We start from the raw sequence: 17,575 nt of genomic DNA, 5'->3' as shown, positions 1-17,575 counted from the left end.
ATTGATACTGTGCTTCTCTTGAAGTTCACTATCCCTTTCCTACAGGAAAAGTAAACAGACAGACTTCTAATTCATCTGCTTTTACTAGGCATTGTGTTTTGTATTATTCAGGAAATTTTGAGGGAATCGACATGTTATCTCTGAAACAATGTGTAACTTCAGGATATCCAACGTTTGTGACATTAGTGAAGAACTGAAAGCAGGATATAACTGATATGAGCATGTTATCAATCCTATTTAACATTAACCCTTTAGCATTTATTAAAACTATTGCATACATTTTTCAAATTTGTAAATAACCACAAAATAATAATAATAGTGCACCACAGCGCCATCATGCGGCCAGTGTCAGAACTTAATGACTGTACTACGTACATAAAAATAGGACTTTTCAATTCCAAAATCTCTTGTACACCGGCCAAGGAAGATTTCTAACCACTGAAACTCACATGGTCAACCATTTACACTCATTTCCATGAATTATAATATCAAAAACGCCATTATCTCAATTGAACACACATGCTCAACCCCGTACACTATACAACACTCATTTCAAAGAATTACACTATTAAGCATGCCATTACCTAAGTCCTCAATTTGGTTCTAGCCTGAGGCTACGTATTAATTTGTTTCACTTAATGTCGTCTTGAAAAAGATATGCCTAGTTTTGCGAATAATTCCAAGAAACTTTAAAGAGAAAGAAAATATTAGCACAACTGCTCTGTGAGTGGATTCACGAAAGGAGCTTGAAACACTGCACTCAACAAGCCTTAGTATTTATTGTGTGTAAATTCAGTCTAGTAACATGTATAATGTGCCACCCATACTTCTAATTGAGGAAGCTGCTGTGGCAAGTATGTTAGGAACCAGCAGATAAAATAGTGAACTAACCACAGAAGAACACTAAGAATAGCCAAGAATGGGAATTGAACTCTCTCCACTTCTCAGTTGAGTTACCCGAGGACAAATGATGATTTCAAATTGATCGTATTGTAACAGCTGGAAGCACAGAACCATACGGTAAACAACTATCCTTACCCACAGACCATGGAAGTAGACAACTCCACTTGCTTCAAGACTGATGAATAGTTGAAAGAAGTGCAACATGATATACATTTTTCACTTCTAATATATAAGATCAGTTTCTGAAAGGTTAATCTGTATAAAGAAATAGCTGGTAAATTTAGCTCTGGTTAAAATTTACCATCTATGCACTTCAACTGTCCACATGAAACATTTTAAAAGTCAACAGGTTTGTTTGTGTAGCAATCTTTTTTGCTATTTGTTTTACGTTGCACCGACACAGATAGGTCTTATGGCGACGATGGGACAGGAAAGGCCTAGGAATGGGAAGGAACCGGCCATGGCCTTAATTAAGGTACAGCCACAGCATTTGCCTGGTGTGAAAATGGGAAACCACGGAAAACCATCTTCAAGGCTGCCGACAGTGGGGTTCGAACCCACTATCTCCCGGATGCGAGCTCACACCCGCGCGCTAACCGCACGGCCAACTTGCCCGATGTGTACCAATCTGTGAGATTGTGATTTCTATGAGAACGCATATGATTAGGAATAGGTTGGGAACAGTTGATTCCTTCCCTTCACGAACAACCATGTAACAGAGAACATCGAAGTAAGATGTCGGCACCATTACCCATGAGTTCCACTCAGAATAGGTACTATATTTTGGAGTCATATTCTTTGGAAGTTTATAGCTTGTAAAAAATACTTTTTAATACAGTACTAAAAATATTTTTCAAAAATGTGGAATTTGTTGTGTTTGAATTTTCCTTATGTAATATTTTAAAACTTAACATATAGGCCCTAATAATTCATTTAGAGTGGAAATTAGGAAGTTGAACTTGTGTACACAACATGCAAGTACAAGGTAACTTATTTAGTAGATCCAACTAGCTGATGTACTATGGATTCCCAACGAGAAAAAACACAAGTAAATCACTTTCATAATGAACAGGGGTTGCAGGTTCAAGTAAGTGTTCTTCAAAAACATGGTTATACTTTACTAGCGAAGGAGCATGTATAGGAAGGAGAAAATCATGAAAAATTTTGCAACGATACCATAAGTAGCAAAGAGGAGAGATCCTCCACGCTTGCCAGGGACCCCACCAACTTGCCCCTAGAAGTATCCTTAATTACATAGAAAAATTAAAACGGTGACTATGTCAATCTGTGAAAGACAACCATTTTCTTTGATCCTATTTGGCGGAGAACGGTTTGCTATTGTCTCCGATAGAGCTTAAATCATGTATGGCCCACGACTGTCATATAACAGGAAAACAATGAAACCGCGAAGTTTGAAAGTGACATGCCATGGTGTGGTTTGTGCCAGATGCAACTGCATTATCTTGAACACTAATTTTAGAATTTTGTTAAGAATGAAGCCATATTTTTGAGTGTCAACTTACTTAAATTAACAAAAAATTCCAGTCTGTCAAACACACAGCAATTACAATATAAATTATAACACTATAAACATACCTGTAAAAATACACACTATTATGCAAAGAATGACATGTTTCATTCTACAAGAACATCCTCAGATTCTCTCAAATCACTTAAAACATGCTTATATATAGAGTACTGTTTACATTGCATAAACTTGTCAATGATAGAGATTTTAGTGATAACATGAACCAGTAATGACAAAATATAAATTTACAAGTATAACATAAGTAACCTTATTTTTATTAATATAAGTTTCTCATTATATTAATACTTGTAAATTTATTTTTTGTCATTACTAGTTCATGTTATCATTAGACTATCATTGACAAGTTTATGCAATGTAAACAATACTATATATATAAGCATGTTTCAAGTGATTTGAAAGAATCTGAGGATGCTGTTGTAGAACAAAACATGCCATTCTTTGTATAATTGTGTATTTTTACAGGCATGTTTATAGTGTTATAATTTATATTGTAATTGCTGTGTTTGACAGACAGAAAAGTTTTTGTTACATATAATATTAGAAGACAAGTGAAAATCACAGTTTAAGTCACGGGTTATTAAGCACCTGAATCGTACAGTTTGCGGTGGAGATCTTTAAGTTACAGTGTGGGGAAGTAAATTTTAGTGTGCCAGAAACATGCTGGCTACTTCAAACAAAGTGCCAAGAATGGTTAATTTTTGGAGGGGAAATTTTCACCTAAATGTTACAAGTTCCATAACCTACTGGTTACTGGGAAACACACCCCTGTACCCATTAATCAAGCAGGAACTAAGGCTAAGTTTTAGAACAGTGTGCATCTGATCCTCTTACTCCAGAGAAATTTGCAAAGATTGGGTCATAAGTAATTGAACGGTTATTAGAGAAGTGAACAGTGAAGTGGAAACACTAGGCAAAATTCAGGAAACTGAAGTATAACAAGGGCCATATAGTAGGACAATGGATTTTCAGTGGCATTGAAAGGGAAAACAATAGAAAGTTTTTATGCTCATGGAATCTTGCATCAGTGCAACATTACTAAAAATTACTAAGAAATACATATTGTTCAGGACTACAATAATCAACTGTTGGAAGGCTTACAACTGCCCCCAGAGGAAAGGATTTCAACATTTGAAAATGAATCAGTCAACTGAATTACTGAACGCTGTTGACAGTGGACACATGAATGAACTGAACCAGAACTTTCTCGCAAGGGAAGATCTAGCAGCGCAGATGACCATAAGAGGAAGGGGCGGAACGTTTGGGAGTCTCTACCCACAACAGGATGGAAGAAAAACCATTTCCCTGGTTGTTTATTTTAACACAGTTTGATTTTCAAAAGTTTTGTTCAGAAAACACAGTTTTCTTCATTATGTAAATATCTGAATAAGATTATTAATTAACCAATACAAATTTGCTTAAAGTAATTACACAATAGCTATCCACAAAACGTACTTTTCCAGAATTAACACTTTTGTTAACTTGTGGTACATTAATACTTTAGGATGTATCTTTTTTTCTTTTTTTTTCTTGTTAGGGGCTTTACGTCGCACCGACACAGATAGGTCTTATGGCGACGATGGGATAGGAATGGCCTAGGAGTTGGAAGGAAGCGGCCGTGGCCTTAATTAAGGTACATCCCCAGCATTTGCCTGGTGTGAAAATGGGAAACCACGGAAAACCATCTTCAGGGCTGCCGACAGTGGGATTCGAACCCCCTATCTCCCGGATGCAAGCTCACAGTTAGGATGTATCACAACAGTATGCTATAGTATACATTTGAGATTTTAAATATATTGCTTTTAACATTTTATGAAAAATGTTATGAAACTGAAAAAAAAAAAAAAAAAAAAAAAAAGAAAGAAAGATCAATATCACATATTCTTAGTGTAACACATAAACATGAAAAAAAAGTTAAATTAGAGTGAGAATTCAATGACAATAAAACCTAACAAACACACTACTTGTGATCTGACCTGAAATACAAAACAGAATAAAATGAAATAGACATACTTCACCGTCATATTTTCTAAATGGGTAAGATACTAAGCATTTCCAAGTCACTCCTTGCATGTGAGCTTCCCGTAATACAAATATGCTTCTGGCACAGCGGGCAGACGTGGTAGCTCTTGCTTCCTGAATTTGCTGGATATTTCTCACAGAGTTTTGGTTTTCTTGGAACTGCAGCAGAATGTGGTACTTCACAGACAAGAGGATGGTGGTCTTGTCCAAAAATCACCATGATATCAGTCCTGGGCTTTCTAGTTGAGAACCCATGTTCTGCAACAAATTCCTTTACCAAGTGTTGTCAAGAATTGTCCTCCCAATAATGGCTGCTGACGTGCCTTGTTGCTGGCTAATACAATTGAAGTGTAATGTCCAAAGTTCATTGATGTAGTCCATTTTTTACTGTAAAAGACTTTCTCTTTTGCCCTTTGGTGACCTTGAAGTACCAATTTGTCAGCATGTTCTTCAGAAGGTCTAAGTTTTTGGCAGCATGTATGATTTTCAAGTTTGAATAGTAGTCCATCCAGCCAAACTGTATCATATGCTGCTGTCAGGTCAACAAAAGCGACTGATGTCTTTAGCTTCTTCTTGAATCCTGCCTCAATGTATGATAATGCTAATACTTGTTCACAGCAGCTTCGTTTGATTCTGATACCCATCTGGTATGTTGGTGTTGTTATTTCCTAGATTCAGTTGAGGATGAGGCGTTCCAACAATTTGTAGCAAACACTCAGTAGTGCAATTGGACGGTAGCTTAAGGGATCATCTGCTGGTTTTCCTGGTTTGAGGATTTCCATGGTGTGAGCCATTGGCCGACATGACATTCCCACAATTCCTAACTCGCTGGTTCCGTTACCAACCCGTGCAGAATAAAAATGCAGCAAGAAACACACCAAGAATAATATGTACGTAATTTAGCAGCTGTAACCTATCTTTCCAAATCTAGGCCAAGCTCTGTCATGGCTGAAGATGCTCAGCATGTCCCTGTTAATGTATGTATTGTAATAAAATGTCCTAGAGACAAACATTTTTATGTATTGAATGAAGTGGAAAATAAAACAAGAATTGTAACTATTAGTAGTAAGTTCAATACGAGTAAAAAAAACATGAAAATAGTTTTATGCAATGTGTTAGCCAACCAGACAAAAAATAAATATATACATCTCAAGGTCAAAGTAAAATTATCAAAGATTTATGGTTTCTGAAAGAAGGTCTGAAAAATTGTCGAATACCTAAGTTTCTGAAGTCAAAACGAAGTAACACATCAGGTCCAAGGTCATGACATCCAAAGCAAAATCAATAAGATATGGCTAAAAATTGAAATAAAGGAATTCCATCCAGCAGCATACTAATGAAAAACTCAACATCTTAGAAAAAAATAAAAATATGCTAGTAAACAAGTTAGAACTAAAAGAAAAATAACAGGTCAAATAAACATGAAATCAAAAAAGAAAAAGAACCCATTTCAACACTATTAAACATCCTCAACACAATTAATTTATCGAACACTAAATTTTCTCATCAAGAAATGGAGATATTGAATAAAGGAGCAAAGTTCAATTAGTCCAACCCATATAAAACATAAGATCTAACAACTATAATAGTGGAAACTGAATTTAATATAGGGAAACTGCCAATAGAAACAAAACGATGTTAAATTTGAAATAAAAAAGAAACTCCCAAATTTAGTGAAAGAAATGAAAACCGACTAATCAGGCCCTATCAAAGCAAATAAAAGATTTTTTTTTTTTTGCTATTTGTTTTACGTCGCGCCGACACAGATACGTCTTATGGTGACGATGGGATAGGAAAGGCCTAGGAAGTGGAAGGAAGCGGCCGTGGCCTTAAGGTACAGCCCCGGCATTTGCCTGGTGTGAAAATGGGAATAAAAGATTTTTAAAAAACCAAAATAAAAGTTAATGTGATTGTAACTAAGGCAGATAAAAGTAAAACAATAGTTCTAGTAAATAAAGACTACATTAAGAAAACTGAAGAGTTTTTCTCGGACAAGCCCTATACTGTGAACAAAGATCTAATCCCTAGAATCCAACGAGGTTTAAAATCTATCCTTAAAAATTCTAATTTTTTATTTAAAGAACATAAGCAACAGAAACTGATAAACATGGACCCGAAAATACTAAAAGCAAAGGCTATGTCCAAAATACATAAAAACAACATACCCATTAGACCAATAATAAATAGCAGGAATAGCTCCACGTACATCACATCAAAATTTATACCAATTTTTAAAAGAACATTACAAGTTTAATAATACATCTTCAGTCAAAAACTCGACAGAATTTTGTGGAAAATTAAAAGTTCAACCAGCAAACCCATCACAAAATAATCTTGTTTGATATCACTAACATGTACTCGAACACCATCGAAATAATTAAATCCAATTTATCCAAATATAGCAATTTAAGCCAATTAGAAATAGAAGAATTTATTAAATTACTCAAATTTGTATTATATAACTACTTCTCTTTCAATAATATTTATTACCAATTAAGCTTGGCTATGGGGGACCCCAGTTCAGGGATACTGGCAGATATTTACACGGAAAACTTGGAAGAATCTAAAATTAAATCAAATAAAGAAGGGCTATGCCTTTGGCTGAGGTACGTGGATGACACGTTTGTAATAATAGACCACCGAAAAAATAATAGCACAATTATTCTAGAATTTTTAAATAGGGTAGACAGTTGCATAAAGTTCACCAAAGAGGAAGAAAACAATGGTTCATTAAATTTTCTAGATGTGACCATAACATGTACAGATTTTGGATTTGACTTTCAGATATATAGAAAACACACACACACCAATTACAATATGAAATTATTCCATTAATCCGAAATCCCATAAACAGGCATCCTTTTTCACCTAGTTTATAGAGCCTTCAATGTAACTTTATCACCAGTTAACTTAAGGAAAGAACTTAGATTTATAAAAGAACTAGCACTGACTAATGGTTACAAAATAGACACACTGAATCAAATCACTAATGAAGTAAAACTTAAACTTGCCTCTAATCTTACTCCAGAAAAAAATAAAAAATCGAAATATGCAACTTTCACCTACACCAATCCTGTGATTCAACAAATTACAAATTCCTTCAAAAAATGAGATTTACAAATAGCCTTCAAAAAACATAACACTAATAAAAACATTTTTCAATCATAATACAGTTAATTTAAATAAAGATGAATATCAAGGATCTGGAATATACAGGTTAACATGCACACAGTGTAATTTCTCATGTTGGCCAGACTGGGCGCAGTTCTACTACAAGATACATGGAACACTATAACGAATTAAAACGTAACAAGTATTCTGCAATGGGCAATCATATGAAAGATTGGCCATCAATTTAGTACAATGGACACGGATCTCAAGATAATAAAAAGGATCGAGAAAGGGAAGTAAATGACCGAGTATGAGAACATTTATATTAATTTGGATCAGTATTTCAATAGGGGGAAAGACCTAAATGATGCAATCGAAATAAAAAGCCCATTAACAGAGCAATTGCCAAAACTGCTACAAGTTTTCAAATCAAATAATAGTACAATCTTTACAATATTAAATTATAAACCTTCCAACACATTAACAAACACAACTCCCACCTTGAAAACACAGAGACCTCCCTCCACAAGCTACGTCAGTATCCAACATCCCGCCAACAATCCCTTCCCCCAAGTCCCCTACTCGCCCTCCATATGTCACACTAGTGCCTAACGCCCCGCCCAAAGTTCCTTCTCGTACCCCACCTACTCGCCCTCCACCACACCCGCCCCATATAACGTAAGTAGAAACAAGATAAATAGTCTCAGTACTGCAACACACACAGCTATGCATTAAAGCATGAAAAAAAAAGGGGTAAGTGATATTCTAACAACAAAATTTCCAAATAACTACAAACAACACACTCATAATATTCTTTTGTTACAGATACAGTCATCCATAAATGTTGCAGTAAAATCAATACACCAAAAACTAACCATCATTTATTTAGTGTCCCTTTTAAACATGCTTCAATAACAAACATCAGCGTAAAAATAAGCCGAGTGAAATCAGATGAAGATCAGTGAAAACTACTAATATGACGTATCCAGTAATCCTTCAATGCGCAATCTTTTAATAATGCTGTGGTTTCTCAACTAAAACAAAAATACAACAAAGGAGTTTAATCTTCTAACATCACAAATTTTAAGTAGGACATTTAACTTAGAAAAATAACTTAGCACTAAATAGTGTTAGAAAAAAGTGGAAACCTACAGGAAAAAATAAATTTTAGCCGAATCTTACAGTTGTTTAGAACATTACTATGACTTGGACATCAGTATTTTATGATCAATGTCTAGTCCATCACAGATATACAGTATTTTAATTGTTAATTATTTTTAATTTTGTGTTATTTAGTCTTAATATTATATTAATGTAAAACCATTTTAACGAACAAATTATAAGAAGGTTCAATGTAAACAATCAACCTTGAGATAATCGCTTAAAAAGGCCGAAGATGCTCGATATAACTAGCGAAACATGTCCCTGCTAATGTTTGTATTGTAATAAAATGCCCTTCTAGAGACAAACATTTTTAAGTATTGAATTAGGTGGAAAATAAAACAAGGATTGTAACTATTAATTTCCTTTTTGTCACACGTCTTTTCGCAAGGACAGAATGGAAGGATGCCTTGATTACAGTATAGCACGCAGTATTTGGCTGGTGTGGAAAAACGAGAAATCACGGAAAACCATCTTCAGGTCTGCCGACAGTGGCGTTCAAATCCATCTCCCGAATACAAGGCGACAGCTATGTTACCCAAACCGCGCACCCAGTAGCTCATTTAATGTCAAAAACTTCATTTTCGTCCGTATTGAATCCAGATTTACATTAAGGAGTGAGGGTAGTTGTTTCCACCTATTCAATACTACAACAGTGTGAAGTTATTAATACATCACATATTTATTAAACATAGGGACCATTTTCGGAACTTTTGGCTGATGATGGCAAATACAGTTGCCGAAACCGGTCTCTATGTTGAAATCTAATAAAAATGTGATGTATTAATAAATTCACACTGTTGCAGTATTGAATAGGTGGAAACAATTACCCTCACTCCTTAATGTATACCCAGTAGCTCAGTCAAAATTAACTTGAAACATATCAAGAGGCAATGTGGACAGGCAATCAGTAATCAGGTGCCTTTTGTCAGAAATGATGTTCTGGAAAGCTGTTCCCAAGGAACACTGATCACACTCCATAACTAAAAGGCAGCAGCAATATAATCTGCCTTATTTGTATATATTATATGCTGCTACACAGTAAAAATAAGAGCTAAAAAAGAAGAAAAAATTAACTGGGATATTAAATGAAATATTAACCATCTCCTGGTATTAATCTCAATATAAATGCATTAAACTCCATACCACAATACCGGCTATTTCAAATGATCATTTTGTACTTCAGAAAGATTGTAGAACAGCAGGGTTGGGGAAATATTTAAGCAAGGAAAGTATACAAATTCTGAGACAGATCACTCAGGAAAGCAGATTTGTAGAATTTTGGAATATTGATGAGAAATACATAACTACACCTATTATTTTCTACAGATGGGGGATACGGCACTACAGCCTTAATGGACCTTGGCCTACCAAGCAACTGCTGCTCAGTCTGAAGGCTTGCAGATTACCAGGTGTTGCGTGGTCAACACGAATCCTCTTGACGTTATTCTTGGCTTTCTAGAGTGGATACAGAAGGGAGGTAAAATTCAATCAGTCTAAGACTTCTGGTTAGAGATTTTACATGAGGTAGAGTGTGAAAGTCTCTTCCAAATAGACTTAGTTATTAGTGATGATTTTTCTTCACCAGAAATGAACACAATTCCATGTATGGTAAGATAATTATGGCTGTGGCCTAGAATTAGGCCTGTAAATCAGTGTTGGGTACAGATATACTGCATCCCAATTTTCAAAACCAAAGTAAGATTTGCAATCTCACGAGAATGCATCTAGCAAAATAAAATTTTCCATTAGCAAAGGACTTAAGAGTTCACTGAATAATCTGATTTGTTTGGTATATTAATGCATAGGTATAGTACGCGCTCCTTTTAGTGATACATGCACACCCTAGTGCTGAATCGGTCGACCTCGGTTATCTTCGAGATTCCTATTGGCAACCTTTGAAACGCAAACTATGAATCACTTATGCATCGCTGTGCGACATCTGGCGTACACGTTACATACTAGTACTGTTGTTTACACAGCAACGCCAAACTATATAATTCATGCTAGGAACAAGATTTGCATCGAGAAATGTTATATACTGTTAAATAATGTGTGTGTGATACAGCTGTTGGCGTTAAGATGATAAATGTTTAGAAAATTCATACTGATCGATCATATTATCGATTCAGTTCAGATTCGATTTCCATTCAGTTGGCAGTATAACCAGAACTAGGAGAACTCCCTCCTTACTCCTCACCCCCGTACAAAGTAATATCGTTAAAAGGTGTGCGGACTATACATGAATGTTATAAGTCCAGGATCCACCGGCAAGGGAGAGCACGGGCTCCGCGGTTGTGGGCCATGCTTCTGTGAGACTGACAACCTGGTATCTGTTGGCTATTTAACACAACAAACAAATATAATATAGATCAAGTGTTGCAAATCAAGGAGCCATCAGATTGGGAAAACTTTAATATCTGGTTTGTAAAAGAGAGGTTTACAGTGCAACTAACATGACATAACATGACCCTGGCTAATGACAAGAACATGACCGAATACGAGATACATCCGGCTAATGACCAAGCCATTTGCCTGGATTGGTTAAGTCTGGCTAGTGACAAGACCATTAGTCTGGAGGTAAGCAAAGGGGATCTGAGGGCATAAGCCCCATGTTAAGGCTGTGAAGCACGCAGCGAACTTCTAGCATTCCCTGGAACAGTACCGGCTAGTGACAAGATCATTGTAATCCACCAAAAACCATAGATAGTGACAGGTTAGGTTGTGATCCACTGAAAACCACTGATAATAGATTAGGTTCTGATCCACGGAAAACCACTCATAGTAACAGGGTTCGGATGGGTGCGACAGAATTTCTAACTCCCCGACTGCTGTCGTTGAAACCACCGTTGGTGACAATGACCGAGTGCAGTAAACATAAAAATTGAATCAATTATTGGTCTATCAAGGTTTCGTCTGGTACATACACCAGGAACTTGCAAACCAACGTCATATATGAATGAAACAGGAAGTTTATCACCAGAGAAAGAATTCCGTTGTTCAATATAACGCTTTTCAAGAAGAGAATCTCTTTCTAGTGCAGCAAGAATAAACAGACTCATCCATAGTGTTTACCTACAGGTATGTTATTCGCCACCACTTGGTAGTTATTTTACATTCAAAGTTTCTAACATGTATAAAACTCCATAGCCTCACACTACCACTTATGAGTAGCTCTGTGGTAATAGCTTGAAACATAGTTCTGTCACAACAACCTAGAGAAAGAAAAAAAATGTACTCATTACCACACATAGCCTATATAGTGGGCCTTCTTTTTGAACAACATATTCTGAAATGTTAACAGTCAAAGATGCCACTCTTACCACTCCCTCTACTGTGTAGTTCCCAGCTCTACTTGCAAGGAAGGCGAGATGGACAGTCGGGATGAAGCTTCCATGTGTCTTGATGAAGTTTCCATGTGTCCCAGACACTAGAATGACAGCAATCTTCCCACCCCACAAGCACTTCTCCACCACAACTTTCCCAAGCAGCTAGGGCTGCAGAGCTGGGAACCACGACACTACACATATATACGGTAGCGCCCTAGTGTAGGCACTAGTATGTAACACACAACTTTGAGAAGAAATATATATGAATTGTACCTTAAAATCCTTTTAGAAGAGAGATGTGTTCATTACCATTGCCAGGGACCCACCCAGCCTGCCCAAAAAGGTATGTTTACTTTTATAACACAACAAAAGTTTTCACGCGCCATCGACCACTAGCCGACCAGCTACGAGCACGGCCACTGGCCAACATGACATTCCCATAATTCCTAACTCACTGGTTCCATTACCAACCCGTGCAGAATAAAAACAGCAAGAAACACGCCAAGAAAAATATGTATGTAATTTAGTAGCAGTAACCCATCTTTCCAAATCCAGGCCAAGCTCTGTCATGGGAACAGTGGCCTCCTTCGAGGGGCCCCACTCCCTTCGAAAGGCTCTCAACTATCGCCACGGCGCATACTGCCCGCACTGCAAGAAAAAAGTAATTTAATGGTTGTAAACCTATAACAAATTTTGCAACAGTCCGTTGGACATTTCCTTAACATTTCGCAACAGTTCGCAGATCACTGGCAGATCGTAAAGGACACTCCTAACGGCTATCCCGTGAACTAAAAATAAAAGATCACCGGCCGCCGAGCTTCTGTGTACAGAAGCTGAGTGAGTGGAGTGCCTACACTAGGGCTATGCCAATCAAATATAGTCTAACCATCATCCCACTCCGTTTCTTTTACCAATGAAGGCCAAGTTCAATATTCTCGAAAGTAACCTATCTTCTTCCAACGGCCTCACATGTCTCCACAATTGCAGCTTGGTTATATGCAAAACTTCATCCACTGGGCTCATTCCTAACTTAGCCTTCATCCCCTGATTCTAAGTACTCCCCTGACACTGTCCCTATCTGTTTGTACCTGCAATTTAACATAAAATCAAAAACTTATTATTATGTAGCTATATGCTTTATTTGTGAAGGTAGAAACCCTGCTCTTACAAATGAGGTAGTGAAATAAAACTTTATTAGAGCAGTAGAACTACAGTAACCAGGCCTCAAGGATTATTACATAAAATGTTACTTTAAATGCTACTATTCTCACCTTGAAATGATCGTGGAAGAGAGATGTGTTCAATACACTTGCCAGGGACCGACCCTAGAAGTACATTTACTTTCATAACCAAAAACATTGTTTTTGACGCCATACTCCATTGCTTATAACGGTGACTGGTTCATGTATGGAAGAGGATGACTTCATTGACACCTAGGATGAGGCAGAGATTTTGTTACCAACCATTGCAGAAGAAAAATTATGAAGCGGCCAGGGAAGTTTAAAAGGCCGTGGCGCATAATGTCCGCACGGCAAGGGAAAAAAAGTAGTTTAGTAGTTGTAACCTATCTTTGCACGTCCAGGCCAATCTCTGTCATGAGAACAGTGGCCCCTTTAGGGCCACACTCCCTTCGAGAGGCTCTTATCTATCGCTGCGGCGTATACTGACCGTGCGGCAAGAAAAAAAATGTACAGCCATATCATACCAACAACCAACAGTTGGTAGCACTGTCGTTCCTCTCGGCGCTCCTCAGCGCTACTAGTGTGACAGTCAACTCGCGTGCGCCACCTAGTGGTGGCTCGTGTTACTAAACCTTGAGGCCCGGTTACTATAGTTCTGCCATTAGAACAGCTGCCATCTGGGAACACACAACATACTGGAGAAATTAATTCAGAAGATGACTAATGTGGCTGTGGGTGGAACATCTCATAAACATCACTTTTATACAGTATCAAATGTAATAATGTTCCTGCAAAGGCGAGTACGACACTAAATAGATCACAAAAAAGGACATGCATAATTAGTACCGGTAGGCTTAATACAGGAATACCATATTAGTAACCAGGACAAGTTTTATCATAAGCTATATACTTCCAGTCCCTCCTGTCTCGAATATACTTCACTAATGACCTGCAAATACAACCTACTAACATAAATGCAATTCCTTTTTTATTAATCCAAATCAAATCTGTAATTTACTTCTCTGTCACTGCTGTTGATCAACAAGACTCTTGCACCCAAATAGTTAGTACAAAGCCAACAGATCAACAAGCAACTTGCATTATAATTCCCAAGCCAATCCATAATAGCAGAATTATGTTCTTTACAATTCAACAAAGTAAATTAATTCTTATATCCAGTATGCTTCTACTGAAGAATCAACACCTGTAATTTCCTACATGACCCAAGATTCCTCACCCACTTGCCTGCTGAACTGAAATTCAAAGCTGAATATCAAATCTCTCTCACCCAGACTGCCTGAACAATAACTCTCAACTTGTCAAAGCAGGGAAGAACTGAATGTTGGATTCCAGACTAGGGTCACACACAAATACACATTATCAGCAACCTCTTCTATAATACAAATCTGACTGAACCTCTACCTAACTTCTGAAACCACAAAAAAATCCTACATGCAGCCATATAACATATTGGGCACCTCTTTAATGGGATTAGGGCACTAACCATAGCACAAAAATGAAAAATCAACCATATCCAATACACGGGAACAAAAATTTTTTAAAAATCAAGAGAGCCTGTCTAAATTTATTCTATGTCTATGATATAACTTCAAGAATATACCAAATTAATTCCTCTACACCAACAAATTACATATACACCATGCATTTAAGTGCTAGATATAACAGAGGCATTATCTACTCTGAGTGCACTACCAAAACATTCTGGAATATTGGATACAAACCTGCAGATGACATGCAGGACCACTTCACTGGAAACTAGATACAGTAACCCAATCACTTAGTCTGACACTTTGGAAGAAATATATATGATTGAACAATCAGCACACAATGCTATAATCACTGAAGCACTTTAACTGCATCACAACATACACCATAACAAGGAATCTGATTCATCAAAGATACACAAACAACTAAATTACCCCAGCAAACGTCAGAAGAACTGCGTTCCACAAAACAAGCCACCGCCTCATAATTATAACGATGCGAACGTTAATTTGCAGTTTGATAACATACGATTACAACCGCGCTTCAATTATGCAATAAAGAAGCAGACGACGACGGATTTCACATATTAAGCAGTTTTATACGATAAGCGTACTAACGACTACAATAATATCGCTTTCGTTTGCAGACAAACCTATTATCACTTTTTCAGCTCACAATACAGCAAGTAGGCCGTATTTCCAAGAATTGCAATTGAAGAGATAATGAACTAAAAAATGTCTACACAGGAATTTAAGCACTCCCAATTTAACACGCAGGGGACTATCCGTGCTTCATCAAGAATTACAATATTAAAATATGCCATACAATACCTCAATAAGTGATTATTTCCACAGGCAAACGTCCAAACGTCCTCCCTAGGTCCAAAACACTCGATTTCCTCAAAGCACAAGATTACATCGCCATGTCTTTGACATTGATTAACTTCGACTTCCAGCAATAAGATCGCGACCACACGCTTAAACGCTTTTCGCGATTTATCGATTTAATGACAGATATTTCAACGCCACTTGCGAAACATTTAATGACTTTACAAATTCAATCAACACTTACCGTAGACAAACTACCGTTATCTTGGGCGATGGCTTCTCCACTTCCGTTGACGCATGCGTTCTGAAATTCTAACCATCTTAGTTTTCCGGTTTCGTGGTCATACGAAAACATCAGCGCAGAGAGATGCGAACAGATGCCATGATGGAGCAACAAAAGACCTTCCAAAAGCTCTAAATATATTTAAGTTGAAGGAATTACAAGTAGGTGGCATATAAAGACTTCAGGCGATATCCATCCAATACTGTTAACTTACGGTACTAACTTATCAATGTTATCGTCGAGATATTATTATTATTATTATTATTATTATTATTATTATTATTATTATTATTATTATTATTATTATTATTATTATTATTATTATTTTGTCAGTTGCTTTACGTCGCACCGACACAGATAGGTCTTATGGCGACGATGTGACGGGAAAGGGCTAGGAGTGGGAAGGAAGCGGCCGTGGCCTTAATTAAGGTACAGCCCCAGCATTTGCCTGGTGTGAAAATGGGGAAATCACGGAAAACCATTTTCAGAGCTGCCGACAGTGGGGTTCGAACCTACTATCTCCCGAATACTGGATACTAGCCGCACTTAAGCGACTGCAGCTATCGAGCTCAGTATATTATTATTTTAAACTTCGCTTATGGTAACTACAACAATAAGATGAAAGCTAAAAGAAGATGTCCCATTTCCTGCATTAAACTATACATAAAATGTCGTACTACAAGAAAATATATATCTATGCCTAAAAGCACTGACTTACCCTTCAGTGGATTATTACTACAGTTCATTTCCCTAAATATGTCCGACTCGTTGACTGAATGGTCAGCATACTGGCCTTCGGTTCAGAGGGTCCCGGGTTCGATACACGGCCGGGTCGGGGATTTTTAACCTTCATTGGTTAGTTCCAATGGCCAAGGGGCTGGGTGTTTGTGCTGTCCCCAACACCCCTGCAACTCGCACACCATACACAACACTACCCTCCACCACAATAAAAAGCAGTTACCTGCACATAGCAGATGCCGCCCACCCTCATCGGAGGGTCTGCCTTACAAGGTCTGCACCCGGCTAAAAATAGCCACACGAAATTATTATTTCCCTATAGCAGTACCATACGTGAAGTAGCATATCAACTAAACGACATCATATATATCAGAATATCTTAACTACTGATTCCCAATTACGTTACTCGTAGACTATTACTCCTCTCCTCAATAAAAAAAAAAATACAGTTGCATTAATTTGACTGAAAAGCAAATCCTAGTATTTTGTCCCACGCCACCATCGTTTTACCCAGGAAGGAGCAGTTACATGCCATGTTTTTTTTTTATTAGATAATGATTTTATTAAACAAATATGCACTGACTAAGCAAACGTCATGGGATAGCGGAACACAGATACGCAGGTGTGTTGTCTGCGCACCAAATGCCGCCTGTGCCAGCGGCAGTTGTATAGGAGACCTTGTGAGCAGTGGCTGTGCATGTGACAGCTGTAACATGGAACATCGTCGTGAGCTGACACCGTTCGAACGGGGTATGGTGGTCGGTGCCCGAAGGATGGGAAGTGCGATTTCAGAAGTGGTGCGGGAATTCGGCTTCACACGATCAACCGTCTCCAGGGTGTATCATGAATGGTTGAATGCGGGTGTCACCGTCCACAACAGACTAACGACCGGCCGTCCAGCCACCCTCGATGACCGTGACCGGCGACATCTGAGACGGATTGTCAATAGTGACAGACGGGCAACCGTG

At 37.6% G+C, this 17,575-nt stretch overlaps 1 protein-coding gene across 6 annotated transcripts in view; it reads right to left on the bottom strand.

Annotated features, from left to right (window-relative positions):
- Rap1 (RAS oncogene family member Rap1) overlaps positions 1–15,947 on the bottom strand; it is a 141,352-nt gene extending 125,405 nt beyond the window's left edge. The window contains exons 1-2 of one of the 6 annotated variants that reach the window (XM_067141196.2): positions 15,831–15,896; positions 13,778–13,930 (exon numbers count right to left, since the gene is read on the bottom strand). The gene's annotated coding sequence lies outside the window, so the exon portion shown is untranslated. Of the gene's footprint in view, positions 1–12,066; positions 12,090–13,343; positions 13,527–13,777; positions 13,931–15,589 lie in introns of those variants that run through there. The other 5 variants (XM_067141195.2, XM_067141194.2, XM_067141193.2 and 2 more) reach the window with 5 other exon arrangements.
- Between the last annotated feature and the right edge of the window lie 1,628 nt (positions 15,948–17,575).

The sequence above is a fragment of the Anabrus simplex genome, chromosome 2, assembly GCF_040414725.1.
Source record: "Anabrus simplex isolate iqAnaSimp1 chromosome 2, ASM4041472v1, whole genome shotgun sequence".
NCBI lineage: Eukaryota > Metazoa > Arthropoda > Insecta > Orthoptera > Tettigoniidae > Anabrus > Anabrus simplex.
The sequence above is the reverse complement of the archived record's forward strand: the minus strand, read 5'-3'. Positions and strand labels throughout refer to the sequence as shown.